Raw genomic sequence first — 17,974 nt, 5'->3', positions numbered from 1 at the left:
CTTGAAATAATTAACAGCTTTAGCAAAGTTGTAGGATGTAAGATAAACCCACACAAAACATTAGCATTTCTTTATATGACCAGCAAAGCCCAGTAGCAAGAGATAGAAAGAGAAATTCCATTCAAAATAACTGTAAACAGTATAAAATACTTGGAAGTCTACTTGCCAAGACAAATGCAAGAACTATATGAACACAATTACAAAACAGTTTTCACACAAAGTCAGATTTAAATAATTGGGAAAATATCAATTGCTCATGGGTAGGCAAGAGTCAATATAATGAAAATCACGGTTTTGTCTAATTTACTTATTCAAAGCCATAGCAATCAAACTACCAAAAAATATTTGATAGGGCTAGAAAAATATTAATAAAATTCACTGGGAAGAACGAAAGGTCAAGAATATCAAGGGAATTAATGAAAAGAATATGAAGGAAGGTGGACTAGCAATACCAGATATCAAATTATATTATACATCAGTAATTATCAAAATTATGTGGTACTGGCTAAGAAATGGAGTGGTGGAATAGATTATGTACACAAGAAACAGTTGTCAATGACCAGAGTATCCTAATATTCCATAAACCAAAAGACCCTGGTCTTTGGGATCAGAATTTACTACTTGACAAAAACTGCTGGGAAAACTGGAAAGCAATAGGATGCAAACTAGGTATAGATCAACATCTCACATCATATGCCAAGATAAGGTCAATATAGATGCATGATTTAGACATAAAGGGTGACACCATAAGCAAATTAGAAGAGCAAGGAATAGTCTAACTGTCAGATCTATGATTCGGTGAAGAATTCATGACCAAACGAAAGACAGAGAGCATTACAAAATGAAAAATAGATTATTTTGATTATATTAAACTAAAATGCTTTTGTACAATAAACCAATGCAACTAAGATTAGAAAGCAAGCAGAAAGCTGAGAAACAATCTTTATGGCAAGCATCTTTGGTAAAGGTCTCATTTCTCAAATATATAGGGAAATGAGTCAAATTTATAAGAATATAAGCCATTCCCCAATTGATAAATATCAGATGAAGAAACCAAAATGATCGAAGTGCTCTAAATCACTTTTGATTAGAGTACAGCAAATTAAAACAACTCTTAGGTACCACCCCACACCTATCAGATTGGCTAATATGACAAAACTGGAAAATGATAAATATTGGAGAAGAAGTGGGAAAATTGGGATGCTAATGTATTGTTGATGCAGTTGTGAACTGACCATTCCAGAGAATAATTTGGAATTACGCCTAAAGGGCAACCAAACTGTGCATACCCTTTGATCCAGCAATACCACTACTAGATCTGTATCCCAAAGAGATCATGAAAAAGGGAGAAGGACCTACATGTGCCAGAATATTTACAGCAGCCCTTTTTATGATGGCAAATATTGGAACTTGAGGGAATGCTTATCAGTTGGAGAATAGCTGAACAAGATGTGGTATATGAATGTAATGGAATACTGTAGTGCGATAAGAAATGACAAGCTGGATGATTTCAGAAAAACTAGGAAAGACTTGTGTGAAATGACAGAATGAAGAAAACATTGTATACAGTATCAGCAATATTATGTGATGATCAGCTATGAATGACTCAGCTCTTCACAGCAGTACAATGATCCAAGACAAGTACAAAAGACTCAGGAAGAAAAATGCTATCCATATCCAGATAAAGAACTGATGGACCCTGAATACAGATCGAAGCACATGCTTTTTACTTACTTTATTCTTTTTCATGGTTTTTATTCTCTTTCACAAATATGACTAATATGAAAATGTTTTGCATGATAGCACATGTATAACATATATCAAATTGCTTACCATTTTTGGAAGAGGGAAGGGAAAGAAGAGAGGGGAGAAGAAAAATTTGGAATTCAAAATCTTGTAAAAATGAATGCTAAAAATTGTCTTGGCATGTAATTGGGAAAAAAAATAAAATACTATTAAAAAAAGAAAACCAACTACCTAGTTACATTATTTATTAAGCAAATTTGCTTTTGATTCTCTATAGCAGCTTTTCTTTATCTTTTTAAATATTTTATTAATGCTTCACCAACTTTCTCTTGAAATGAAACAGTCAAGAAAAATGAACCAACAGAATTACTCCCATGTGACAGTGTATACTTCATGATATACCTGTAGTCACCTTCCTTATTCAAGGGAGGGAAGTATGCTTCATCATCTGGTCATCTGGAACCAAGACTAATCATTGCATTCATACTGAATTTTGATATGTCTTAACTCTGCTTTCATTTATATTATTGTGGTCATTGTGTTTGTTGTTCTCTTGGTTCTGCTTTCTTCTGTGTCAGTTCATATATCTTCCCATGTTTTTCTCAATTCCTCATATTCATTGGGGAATAATAATATTCCATGACATTCATTTATCACAATATGTTCAGCTCTTACTCACCCAGTTGATGGGTACATACTATGTTTCCAGTTTTTATAGCAAATATCAGTCCCTGGTTGCCTTCCCCTGAATCCCAGGAGGGAGATTTCACAATTCTCCATTTATCTACTCCTTGGGGGCTTAGCAAATGTAAATTAATGATAATTTTAGGTTAAGAAAAGCAAATCTGTAATTATGTAAGTTAATTTGGTATAAAAACAGATGAAAAACCAATCCAAAGCATGATTCATACAAGGTACTACAAAAACTCAGAATAAGTGATTTGAAAATTTTATATTATTTGGTGTTACAATCAGATTTAAAGCTGGAAAGGACATTTTTGGTAATCTAGTTCATTGTACAAATTAGGATACTGAGGCCCAGGAAAGTGAAATAACTTACCCAAGGTCAAACAAAATGTGAGTAGTAGAGCTGGGATCTGAACTTCAGTCTTTGTTGCCAAGTCTAGCCACCTTCTCATTGTATCAAAGTGCCTCTCATGTCAATGATTCCCATTCATTAACTTTGGATAAACCACAGATGGCTGCATTTTTTCTTACTGCTTTTACAAATGTATTTGAAAATCTACAGCATGGTAGGTGCTGTGCAAGATATCTAAGAATCCTCTCATTTTAGAGGTTTGATTGTGTAAGGGGAAATTCATACAATGAATCTCTTAGGATTTACTAAAGAGCCTCAGTGATATCAGAATGTCCATGAAATAAGCCACCTTTTCGGGTGGGAGTAAAGATAGTTACACATATACATTTTCCAGTTCTTGTAAGGGTTAGGCTTATTCCTTAATTTTTTTTTGTAGTTCCTGACCCATTTACTGGATAAGACAATCAGTGATGGATATATGGATTTAGAGATGAAAGGGACCTTAAAGGTCAAGCCCATCATTTTACAGATGAGGAAAAAGAGGCAGAGAGCTACTTAAATGACTTACCCAAGATAGCACAGGTAACAAGTGACAAAGGCAGGATTTGAACCAAGGTCCTGTGACTCCAAATCCAGTATTCTTTCCACTATGTTACACTGCTTCCAAGAGAGAGTGTCTGGCTGCTCTAATGTCATTTATATATGCCATACTGGCTTGACTTTCTTGGGAGAAAAGTTCTACTAGAAAACATCAACTGATTTTTTAAAAAATCTGTGCTTTGTTCCATTTACAACAATAAATAATTCTGTCATCTGGCAAAGGCCATCTGTTGTGGGGACATATGAAAGCAGTTGTTACTATATATAGGCTTGGTCATGGGCTGGGTCGGCTTCATCTCTCATAAGCAGCTACAAAGACAGAGATTTAGTAAAGATGACACCTTTGTTCCTTTTCTGGACTTTGAAGGTACATGTCATGGTGGATCTCTTAAATACCAGCTCTGTGAGAACCTTCCTTCTCTGGAACAAAAAAGTTCTATGGGTTTCCCTATAGTAAATTGCTAAGTTGTTTTCAAGGAATTTGGGTGGAGGGAATAGTTTTCAAAGGGTTTTATTTGTGGATTTGGTAAAATGTAAGAGGAACCTCTTGCAGAAACTTTTGAAGTAAAGGGACTAGAGCTACAGTAGAGCTATTGGTGTGGGGGATACCAAGTGCTCTCCTCCTACCACCAGAGCAGACGGACACCTTTGTGGGCAATTTGCCTGCAACTTTGTTCCCTGTAGATGTTGAAAAATTAAGATATTCGTCTGTATATGTCAGAGGCAAGGCTTCAACCCAGGGCTTCCTGTTTCCAAGAACGACTTTCTACTGGATGTGTTCTGTTGCCTTGCTTTCGGGAGTGTGGGTACACACACACACACACACACACACACACACACACACATATATATATATATACACACACACACACATATATATACACACACACATATACACAAACATATATATACATATACACACATATACACACAAATACATATATACATAGAAACACATATATACATATGCATATACATACACATATACATATATACATATACACACACATACATATACACACATCCACACATATACACACATCCACATACACACACATATATACACACATATGTATACACATATATACATATATACACACATATATACACACACATATACACACATATATACACATACACACATATACACATATGCACACATATACATATGCACACATATACATACACACATACATATATAGACATATATACACATACATACACATATACACACATACATATATACACACATATACATATGCACACACATATGCACATATACACACATACACGTATATGCACACATATGCACATACATACACACATATAGACACATATACATATACATATACACACATATATGCGCACATATGCACACATGTATACACATATATACACATACACACGCATGCATATATACACACATATACATACATGCACTCATATACATACACACAATATACATACACATACATATGCACATACACATACATATACACACAAATACATATATACACATACACACATATGTATACACCTATATACACACATACAAATATGCACACACATACACACATACACATATATACACACATATACATATACACATACATACACATACACACATACACATATACATATACACACATATACATATACACATATACATATGCACATATACATATGCACACATATACATATATACACATACATACACATATACACCTACGTATATACATATACACACATATGCATATGCACACATATATATGCACATATAAATATACACACATACACACATATACACATATACATATATGCATATAAATACATACACATATATACATATACAACCATATATTCACACGTATACACACATATACACACATAGGTATACACACATATACATATATACACACATATACACATATACATATATACACATGCATATATACACACATATACATATACACACACACACATATATACACATATATACATATACACACATACCTACACCTATACATATACACAGATATGCATATACACACATATTTACACACATGCATATATACATATACATATACACACAAATATACACGTATATGCACACATTCACATATATGCACATTTATACACATATACACACATTTATACGCATATACACATATATACACATGCACAGATACATATATACACATATACATATATGCACACACATATACATACATATACACATATACATATACACACATACACATATACACACATACATGCACATATACACATATACACACACATGCACACATATATGCACACATATACACATATATACACACATACACATATACACACATACACATATATACACACATATACATATATACACACATATACATACACGCACACATATACATATACACATATACACATACACATATATGCACACATATACACACATACATATACACACATACACATATGTACACATACATACACATATACATATATACCTATATACCTATATACACATATATCCACACATACACATATACACATTTACATATGCACACACATATACATATACACACATATACACATATATACACATATACATATACACATATGCACACATATGCACACATACATATACACACATACACATATGTACACATACATACACATATACACACATATACATATATACCTATATACACACACATACACACATATCCACACATACACATATACACATTTACATATGCACACACATATACATATACACATATACACATGTATACACATGTAGACACATATGTATACACATATACAACTATATACACATATATACATATACACATATAGACATATACATATATACACACATGCATATATACATACATACACATACACACATATACACATACACATATACACACATATATACACAAATATACATATACACACATATATACACATATACACATATGTATACACACATATACATATATACACAAATATACACACATATACATATACACACATATACATGTATACATATATGCATATATACACATACATATATGCACATACATACATATACACACATACACATACACACATGCACACATATGCATATACACACATACACACATATACATGCATACACACACACACACACACACACACACACATACTTGGTGGGGGATACAGGGGGAGGCAATCAAGGTTAAGTGACTTGCCCAAGGTTGCATAGCTACTAAGTGTCTGAGACTAGATTTGAACTATGGTCCCGATTCCAGGGCCAGTACCCTATCACTCTATCCCCACCTAGTGGGGAGGCATATTTTAACCAAATGTTTTAGCACTGCCTGAACTCATTTTAGTCTTTTCTTGAGGGTCACCAGAAATTTAGAGGCATCTTGCTTGAGAGCTCATCCAGCAAGAAAAGACAATTCACACTACACCGCTACGCCATCGGGTTTGGTAATATTGGTGCTTATTTTTATTTTTGCACGTTTCCACAATGGTTCCATGACAGTGTGTTAAGGATCAGCTTCTGGTTGGCCGTTGTGTTTATCTATTACTAAGCTTTTTAAAGTTGATTTTCTTTACAGTATTGTTGTTGCTTAAATTGTTCTTAGGGTTCTTGCTCACTTTATCCTGCATCAGTTCATACAAGTCTTCCCAGGTTTTTCTGAAACCATCCATATACGTGCCTCCCCTCTCTCCTACCCAGCAGACTTTCCTTGTTGTTGTTGTTGCTGAGGCATTTCAGTTGTGTCCAACTTTTTGTGACTCCATTTGGGATTTTCTTGGCAGAGATATTGGAGTGGTTTGCCGTTTCCTTTTCCAGCTCATTTTAGACATGAAGAACTGAGACAAATGGGGTTAAGTGGCTTGCCCAGGGTCATACAGCTAGTAAGTGTCGGAGGCCAGATTTGAACTCACAAAGATGAATTTTCCTGAATTCAGGCCCAGCACTCTGTCCACTGCATCACTTCACTGCCCTCTTTTCTTTGTACGAAAGAATAATAAAATTGAAAGAGGAAAACAAAGCAATTCAGTAAAACTAACTAGCATCTGACAGTGCATGCCTTGTTTCAAACCCATAGTCCCCACTTCTAATAAAAAGGGAGGAAGCACTGGCAGAGTTTTCAAATAAAGATTATTCACTTATATCAGATTTTAGTCTTTCATGTACAAGTAGCTGGTAAGGGACTCTTTCTTTCCTTTTGTAAGGCAACTCAAGTGATCTCTCTTTATGCTGTTAATGAATTTTGCTGTTGTTCAGTTGTTTTCAGCCATGTCCTTCTCTTCATGAGTCCATTTTAAGTTTTCTTGGCAATGATACTAGAGTGATTTGCCATTTACTTCTCCAGCTTATTTTCCAGATGAGGAAACTGAGGCAAACAGGGTTAAGTGACTTGTTCAGGGTCACACAGCTAGTAAGTGTCTAAGGTCAGATTTAAACTCAGGCAGATAAGTCTTCCTGACTCCAGGCCTGACATTCTACCCACTGTGTCACCTACCTGTCCATATATAGATATATACTGAATATTTTTTTTTAAAAATATAAGGTAGTTTAGAGAGGAAGGGCACTGCTAGTTAGGAGTCGGGTGAAATGGCATGAGGTGGGGCTGAGGAGGAAGAGCATTATAGGTATGGCGGATGGTCAGTGCCTGACTCTTTGTGACCTCATTCGGGGCTTTCTTGGCAAAGATACTGCTGTTGTTTGCCATTTTCTTCTCCATTCTTCCTGCTCTTAATTTATGACAATATTGATCATTTATATAGTGCTTTAAAGTTTGCGAACCATTTTACTTATGTTACTTCATCTGATTTTCACAACAAATTTCACAAAATTTCCTTTCTCCAGATCTTTTTATAGATGAGGAAACCGAGTTAAGTGACTTGCCCAAGGTCACACAACTAAGAATTATCTGAGGCCAAATCTGAACCCACATCCTCCTAACTCCAGGCCTGTCACTCTATCTACTGCACCACCTAGCTGCCCTACTGTTAAGCATTTGACAAAATACCTCTTTCAGGCTGTGTCTACACAAGTAACATGAAATAAAGATTCAAGGCAAATTTCCATATGATACAAACCCAGAGTCTGCTTTCTGCCCCAGAACGTTGTAGTGAAAGTTATCAAGGTTATCTAAATAATCTGTCTGTTTTGTGTGTTTGTACCCAGCTTTGGAATGCTCTTTGCTTAGGACCTAGACATGAGTCCTCTTAACAGGATCCAGCCAACACCTATTATGCTAATGGCTCTTAATGAGTATAAAACGGCAACAGGAAAAACCTTATTAGATAATGAAAACAGACATGGAAACTCACTTTTCTGCTTAAAAAAAAAAGGACACATGTCATAGGGTACTATGTGACATGGTACAGTGGAAAGATGACTAGATCTGTTAAACTACGTGTTAAAATAGGCTAAAAATCCTGACTTTGCTACTTACTACCTGTGTGACCTTGGGCAAGTCACTGAACTTCTCTGTGACTCAATTTCCTCATTTGTAAAACAAACAGGTTGGACTAGTGATCTCTAAGGTTTCTCTAGCTTTTTTCATTGTGGTAGTTGAGTCATTTTTCAGTTGTGTCCGACTCTTCATGACCCCTTTTGGGGTTTTCTTGGCAAAGTCACTAGAGAGCTTTGCCATTGCAAACTTCTCCGTTCTTCCAACTCTAAATTTATGATGATATCTATCATTTATATAGCGCTTTAAAGTTTGCAAAGCATTTTACTGAATGTTACTTCATTTGATTTTCACAACAACCCTGAGTTTTGTGCTATCATTATTCCCGATTTACACATGAAGAAATTGAGGCAGACAGAACTTAAATGACTTGCCCAGGTTCATACACTTAGTAAATGTCTGAGATAGGATTTGAATTCTGGTCTTCTTCCCTGGCAGGCCAGCACATTTTGCCCCCTACCTGCTGTGTAGAGAGCCAAAAGAGTCATTTATTTGAGAAAAAGCCTTTTTTTAAGCCACTAAACAAGAAAGAAGAAAGAAGGAAAGAAAGAAATTTTCCCATTGCTTCTTTGGTGTAATTTTGAGACATAAAACATCAGGTTGGATGGATCCAGGGTTTATCCCCAAATGGCAATTTTTCATATTCTTATGTTCAGAGTGGGCTTAAGCAAAACTGTGAAGTAGGTAAACTCCATCAACTGCCCAGCCTCTCATTTATCCTTTCTTTGTCTCCCTCCATCATGCCTTTGAGCCCTAGACCCATTTATAACCACTCAGTTCTCTCCCTCCCATCAAGAACTGTTTTCAGAAAAGAATCTGATATCAGCTATTTACACCTTAGTTAGAATTTAAGTCAAGGAGTTACCCTCCTAGGGCTATTTGCATCTTAAAGCCTATCTCACATAAGGTCTTCCTAATTCTATCTACTACACCACCTCCCTACCTCATTCTAAATGTATGCCCCTCTACCATGCTGTCATCAATGGGCATTTATTTTGTTTCCAGTTCTTTGCTACCACAAAAGTCTGGCTGTGAATTTTTTGGTGTGTGTGTGTGTGTGTGTGTATACATATATATATAAACATGTATATAAATGCATGTATATATGTATGTATATATACATACATGTATATACACATATATGCATGTCTTTATCTAGGTAGATAGATATAGATATAGATATCGATATTGATATAGATGACTTTACTTTCCATCTTTGACCTCCTTGAGATATATCCCCAGCAGTGGGTCAAAGGGTATGGACATTTTAGTCACTTTCTTACCATAATTCCAAATTATTTTCTAGAATTGTTTGGACCAATTTACAGTCAAATTCACTACTAAGTAGGCATTTGAGGAGGGGGCTCTCTGTATGAAAGGGTTCCTTTACTCTCCCCTCCCTCACCAACACCATCTTAAAGGCATCCAAGTACATTCCATTCCCTACTTTTGGAGTCATCTGCCTGGGGAGATTGCTAAGCTTGCTTTCTCATACAATCTTTTTACCATGCAATCTATGGCAACTCTACAGTTGGTGCCAAAGAAACTGGGCATCTAAGCCCTTGGAATTCTGGAGCAGTTTAAGCCAGCTAGAAAGTTTCTAGTCCAGCTTCTGGGCACAGTGTTTTTTTTTTTTCTCCTTCTAATGTCTGACTAAGCCATCCTAGAGCATGATCCTAATAACACTTGAAAATGATAGGAAATAAATACAAAAGGAACAGTTAGTCCTTTTCGGACTAACAAACAGAGAAAAAGGGAAAGATTAAAGTTTTGAAATACAAGCCTTACACATAGGCAGAACAGGCAATGTCTACCATGGTACGTCAGCATCTGTCCTGCTTGTTTCCTTAAGTCTAAACTCTTCAAAGACCTTGGAAAAGATATCTCTATAATCTAGTCTAATTCATTATCTTATACATAAGGAAAAGAGACCCAGAGAGGGTCTATGTGTAACCCCAGGCCACACCAGCAATAAATGGCAGACATGGGATTTGAACCCAGGACTTCCTGATTCCAAGTCAAGTCTTTATCCACTGAATCATGCTAAATAGATTGTTGTACAAGAATATAAGGGAATTTGATCAAAAGAGTTAGTATATGTAGGGTACTTCTATTTGAGTACTAATAGAGTACTTCTATTTGAGTACTAATAGAGTACTTCTATTAAGCACTATAAAAATGCTATTATTATTCTATTACTGAGCTTTAAGAAATAAACACATGAACTGATGCAAAGTGAAGTAAGTCGAGTCAGATAACAATGTATACAATTATAACAAAGTAAGGGGAAAGGCCAACTGCAAAATAATGAGAACTGAGTGCTGTAAAGTGATACTGGTCAAACTTGGCTCCACAGAAGAGATGAGAAGATTCCTCCCTCTCTTTTTGGCAGAGGTGAGGACTATGCATATAATATCAGACTTGGTCAAACTATTTTCTCCTCTCTTAATTTTTTGTTGTAAGGGATGAATCTTGGAGAGGGAAGGGACATATTGTGAAATGTAGATATTGCAAAAACAAAACATATCAATTAAAATTATTCAGAAAAAAAGAAGTGATCTGGGGTTACTGTCCCTTTCTGTGTTTCATCCCTCCCTGCCCGGCTCTGTCCCCCTACGTCTTACACTTTGCTATTTACTGGGCATCAACTCAGATGGACAGCTGGAGAAGCAGGGGACTTCAACAGCTAATGATAAAAAAGAACAGAGGCATATTCACTGAGATGGATAATTTCTTTCCCCCCATTTAAAATATATTTTTTTCCAATTATGTGTTAAAACAATTTTTAACATTCTTTTTAAAAAAAACGTAGAATCCCAAATTCTCTCCTTCCCTCTTCCTCCCCACCCCCCTCATTTAGAAGGCAAGTAATTTGGTATAGGTTATACATGTGCAGTCATGCAAAACGTATTACTATATTAGTCATATTGCGAAAGAAAAACAGACCAAAAAAAAAAGAAAAAGAAAGTTTTAAAAAAGTATCTTTCAACCTTCATTCAGACTCCATTAGGTCTTTCTCTGGAGGTGGATGACATTTTTCTTCATGACTATTGAATCATTAAGTCATTCATAGTTGGTCTTCATATAGTGTTGTTGTTACTGTGTATACTATTCTCCTGGTTCTGCTCACTTACCTTTGCATCAGTTCATGTAAGTTTTTCCAGACTTTTTTTGAAAGCATCCTGTTTGCCATTTCTTATAGCACAATAGTATCCCATCACAATCATCTACTGCAACTTGTTTAGCTACTCCCCAATTGATAAGATTCCCCTCAGTTTCCAGTTCTTTATCACCATAAAAAGAGTTGTCACAAATATTTTTGAACTTATGTAGGTCCTTTTCCTTTTTAATTTCTTTGGGATACAGGTCTATTAATAGTATTGCTAGGTCAAAGGGTATGAACAATTTATTGTCTTTTAGGCATAGTCCCAAATTACTCTCCATGATGGATGGGTCAGTTCACAACTCCACCAACAGGGCTTTAATGTCCCAATTTTCCCACATCCCCTACAATATTTTTCATTTTCCTTTTTTGTCATACTAGGTAATCTGATAGGTATGAGGTGGTACCTCAGAGTTGTTTCAATATACATTTCTCCATTTTATATGATATAGACATATAGATATATTATAGTTGGGATATATCTATATAGATATATACATGTGCAGTCCCTATATAGATATCTTATAGATAGCTTTGATTTCTTTGTTTAAAAATTGACTATTCATATCTTTTGACCATTTATCAATTAGGTAATGACTTGTATTAGTATAAATTTGACTCAATTCTCTGTATATTAGAAATGAGGCCTTTATCAGAAAAACTTTCTGTAAAAATTTTTCTACAGCTATGATTACTATGCATTTCCCTCTATCCTACTTCCCCCCATTTATTCTCTGTCTCTCTGTCTCTCTTTGTCTCTCTCTCTCTCTCTCTCTCTCTCTGTCTCTTTGTCTATCTCTCTCTCTCTTTGTCTCTCTCTCTCTCTCTGTCTCTTTGTCTCTCTCTCTCTGTCTCTTTGTCTCTCTCTCTCTCTCTCTCCTTTCACCCTGTCCATCCTCAAAAGTGTTTTACTTCTGACCACTCCTTTCCACAATCTTCCCTCCCTTCTCTCAACCCCTTCCTTCTTATTCCCCCTCCCCTCCTACTTCTCTATAGGGTAAGATAGATTTCTATACCCAACTGAGTGTGTGTTATTCCCTCTTTGAGTCAATTCTGACAAAAGTAAGGTTCAAGCACTGTTTGCCACCTTCCCATCTTCCCCTCTACTGTATAAACTCTTTAGTGTCTCTTTTATGTGAGATAATTTACCTCATTCTACCTCTCCCTTCTCCCTTTTCCCAGTGCATTCCTCTTTCTCACTCCTTAATTTTATTTTTTAGATATCATTCCATCATAGTCAACTCACACCTGTGCCCTCTGTCTATGTACATTCCTTCTCAGTGCCCCGAGAATGATGAAGGTCTTAGGAGTTACAAGTATCATCTTCCCATGTAGGAATATAAACAGTTTAACCTAATTGAATCCCTTATGATTTCTCTTTCATGTTTACCTTTTTAATGCTTCTTTTGAGTCTTGTATTTGAAAATCAAATTTCTTATTCAACTCCGGTCTTTTCCTCAGGAGTGCTTGAAAGTCCTCTGTTTTATTAAATGGCCACCCCACCCCTCACTCCCAAAAGGATTATTTGCTGGTGGGTGATTCTTGGTTGTAACCCTAGCTCCTTTGCCTTATGGAATATCATTTTAAGCCTTCTGATCCTTTAACATAGAAGGTACTAAATCTTGCGTTATCCTGGCTGTGGCTCCATAATACTTGAATTGTTTCCTTCTGGCTGCTTTGCAATATTTTCTCCTTGACCTGGAAGCTCTGGAATTTGGCTATAATATTGCTGTCAGTTTTCATTTGGGGATCTCTTTTAGGAGGCTATCAGTGGATTTTTTTAATTTCGATTTTGCCCTCTGGTTCTAGGATCTAAGAGCACTTTTCCTTGATAATGTCTTGAAATATGATGTCTAGGCTCTTTTTTAATTTCTTTGGGTGATGCAGTGATACAGCACTGGGACAGGAGTCAGGAAGATTGGAGTTCAAATCTAGTCGCAGACATTTACTAGTTATGTGAAACTGGGCAAGTCACTTAGCCTCTGCCAGCCTCGATTTCTTCAGCTGTAAAATGGAAATCATAATGGTTGGAAACAGGGGCAGCTAGAAGGTGCAGTGAGTAGAGCACCAGACCTGGAGTCAGGAGGATCTGAGTTCAAATCCGACCTCAGACACTTGACACACTTACTAGCTGTGTGACTTTGGGCAAGTCACTTAACCCCAATTGCCTTGCCTTCCCCCCTGCAAAAAAATAATAAATAATAATGGTTGGAAATGGAAAATGGAAACCAAACGCACCTCCCAGAGTTGTAAGGGTCAAAAAGCATTTAGCACAGAGACTGTCCCAAAGTAGGCATTTAATAAATGCTTGGTTCATTCCCTACTCGGTTTCCTTATCTGTAAAACAAGAGGATTAGACCAGCTGTCCTCTGAAGTCCCCTTTCCAGCTCTAAATCAATGAAATATGAGCATATAACAGGCTTCCTTTTCCCTGCCCCGGAGAAAGTTTTCAACTGGCCTAAACTTGTAGTTTCTTCCCATCACGCCTGTGACTGGAGCGGCCTCATGCTCCAGATGTCCACCAGGTGGCAGTAGAGACATAGGAGAGACCTGGGAAATAGATGCTGAGCTGCGGCAGAAGGTCTGTCAATCATTCACTCACTCTTGCAGCTGGAGACAACTGCTTGAGCTTCTTCCCATCACAGCAGCCATCTGGGGTCTAGGAAAAACTTGGTGTTCCCGAGAAAACAAACCTAAAAGGTCAAGGAAGGATGGTACAAATTCCCCGCGTTAATCAAATACCTTCCCGTCAGTGTCCGGCTGGGATCATGGGTGTAGGGAGCTGGCTCCTCAAAAGGAAATAATCCAAAGCATTCTTGCACTTGGCCATTGAGTGACTGAATCAGCCTGGGAGCGAGAGCACTTTCTTTGTGACTGGACCAATTGCTTAGTTCCTTTCCCCCTTAGGCATCTCTTGAGTGGCTCTGGGGGAAATTATCTCATCTCACTGTGGCTAATTAATCTATAAGTGATTAGCTCCAATTTATGTTTGTTCATGGTGGTTTGCATGTTCTTTCCCCTATTAGACTGTGATCTCTTTGAGAGCAAGGACTATTTTTTGCTTAGCAAAGTGCCTTTTTTGCTGTTGTTCAGTCGTTTTTCAGTCATGTCTGACTCTTTATGACCTCATTTGGGATTTTCTTTGCAGAGACACTGGAGCGGTTTGTCATTTCCTTCTCCACCTCATTTTACAGATGAAGAAACTGAGGCAAACAGGGTTAAGTGACTTGCTCAGGGTCACACAGCTAGGAAGTGTTTAAGACCAGTTTTGAACTCAGGAAGGTGAGTCTTTCCTGACTCCAGGCCTGGCACTCTATCCACTGTACTATGTAGCTGCCCCAATAAACTCTAATGGCTCCCTGTTGGCTCCAGGATCCTCTTGGGCATTTTAAACCTTTTATAACTTAACGCTTTTCTACTTTTCCAGTCTTCTTAGTCTTTATTTCTTGCCAGGTACTCTTAGATTCAATGACACCAGCCTCCATTCTGTTCCACAGACAAGACTCAAAGTGTCTTAGCTCCAAATGTTTTCTGTTGCTGTTTCCCATTCCTGGAATGTTCTCCCTCTGTATCTTCATCTTCTGTCTTCCCTGGTTTCCTTTAAGTCTGAACTAAAGTCTTCTCTTCTACAGGGAGCCTTTCTCAACCCCTCTTAATTCTGGTGCCTTCCCTTTGTTAATTATTTCCTAAATATCCTATTTATGTATATAGCTTGCTTTGTGTTGGTTTTCACGTTGTCTCTTGTCTCCCCAGTTAGATTATAAGCTCCTAGAGAGCAGAGGCTCTTTTTTGCCTCTTTGTGTACACACAGCACTTAATAATTGTTTTTTAACTACTAATGAATAATAGTGGTGGTGGCTTTGTCTCAGGAGCATAGGTCTAGAACTGGAAAGGATCTTAGGGGCCATCAAGTTCAGTCTTCATTTTTACAGATGAGGAAACAGAAGCCCAGGAGGTTGTTATTTGATCACATACATGAGTAATATGTGTCAGCAGTGGCATCATTTAAACCCAGGTCTCCTTACTCCTCGGAGTCCAGACTTAATGCTTTTTTTATGATTCTGATCTTGATATGAGCCTTTTGGAAATTACCAGAGCCAATCACAATTTTGAAGACTCTTCTCTTGGCTCTTGCATGTTCATAGGGCTGATCTGAATTTGAAGTCCAGCCCGTGGGATGGTTACTGGTCTAGGGCTTGGTCTCCAAAAACTATCTTTCCCTTTTCCCCAGCCTCCAGGTCATATTAGGATCATGGGTGGAGAACATGGTCCCTCTAAGGCCAAACTATAATTCTCATCTTGAACTGTATGGGGTGTTCAAGGAGGACTAGCATCTCTGGTGTGAGGATTTGCCAAGCCCTCTTCAGGGCTGCTCGTCCACCTTTGGTGTCCATTGGATCCACCTGTGGCTCCACAAAGCTGTAGCATTCCAGTGGCCACACTCTATCTTGGCAGATGGGCTAAACCAGGTTGAGGGTAACCTACGGGCTTCAAACCCATTGGTGATCTCAGGGGATGCCCACCCCAAGCAAATGAAGACTTCCCCTTAGTAGAATAGGCATATGAAAATAATTTGTTCCAATGACCATGAAAGCAGCTGAAGCAGGCGCTGTGGAGTGCTTAGAGCTTAGAATCAGACATTGAAGATGCCAAGGTCATGCAATGCCCTCTGGAGGAGAGAGTGAGGCTGGTGACTTTGTGCAACTCTGCCTCACTTAAATCTAATTTATACACAAGTTAAGACCTTACCCCATGATGTCATTGGTCATCTTTGAAATGATGGATGAAAAACACAATCCTCATTCAGCCAGCTAGTCATTTAGGCCCTTGACAACGTGGATGTATGTGGGGTATCAGGGGACAGGTAGAGTAGGTAGGGTTCGAGTTAGTGACACGGAGTTATATTCAGTGATCCAGGGTTTCTGAGTCAAAGGAAAAGCTATTGAACATATCACCAGGAGAGACATTCCTGATAAATCGCATATGCTTAGCAAGGGATTTTTGGGACAACCATGTTAAAAGCCTGCTCTTGGTATTTTACATCCCTATGAGGACAGCCTGACCACAGGAAAAATGGTGAAGTTGATAAAATAAATGAAGTAGATTCAGCACCCTGCCTCCCACTTTCTAAACCCCACCACCTGGGGCCATCCCCTGGTCCAGTGTCATGGATGCAGCCTACAGTCTTCCATGCAACGATTAGTTGAAAACCATTCCACCCAAGACCATCCAGAACATACTAGTCTTAGGTGTCTTATTACTCTTAGGTTCCTTTCTACAGCCTCAACCTCAGTCACAGTACGTAAGGACCAGACACCTAGTGATTCCTAAAGCTACTTTTCTAAAGGAAAAAGGCTAAAAGGATGCTTCTACATCTCCCAGAATCTCTGCTAACCTGAATATTTTGGCAGTGGCCTTCTGGGCACAATATCCTTGTTTTTGTTGGCTAACTCAAAGGAGTGACTCATAGTGGTACTTACAGAACTCGGAAGGAGGAGAGGAGAGTTGGTTTTCATTCTTCTGTACCTCTCCAGGGGCAGAGACATTTTTAGGCAGAGATTAACTCATGGCACCATTCCATTGTGGGTACTCATCTACTTTGACCTATGCAGAAGGTCAACCCTGATTGTGTGCTCCCAAATTTCATCATAAACTTCATTCTTGTCACTCTACCTTAGAACCTCAGAATTTTAGATTTAGAAGGGACCTCAACTTCAATCGAATCCAATCCATACCCCCAAAGAATCCCCCCATGACATATCTGATGAGTGGCTTGAAGATCAGTTGAGGCAGCTCATTCCATTTTGGGGCTGTTCTAATTGTCCAGAAGATTTTCCTGACATCAAGTCTAAAGTTGCCTTTTTGTAATTTTGACCCACTGATCCTAACTTTGCCCTCTAAGTCCCCAAAGAACAAATCTAATTTCTCTTTGTCACA

Source organism: Trichosurus vulpecula, chromosome 7, assembly GCF_011100635.1.
Source record: "Trichosurus vulpecula isolate mTriVul1 chromosome 7, mTriVul1.pri, whole genome shotgun sequence".
Lineage (NCBI taxonomy): Eukaryota > Metazoa > Chordata > Mammalia > Diprotodontia > Phalangeridae > Trichosurus > Trichosurus vulpecula.
Note: the sequence above shows the minus strand (reverse complement) of the source record.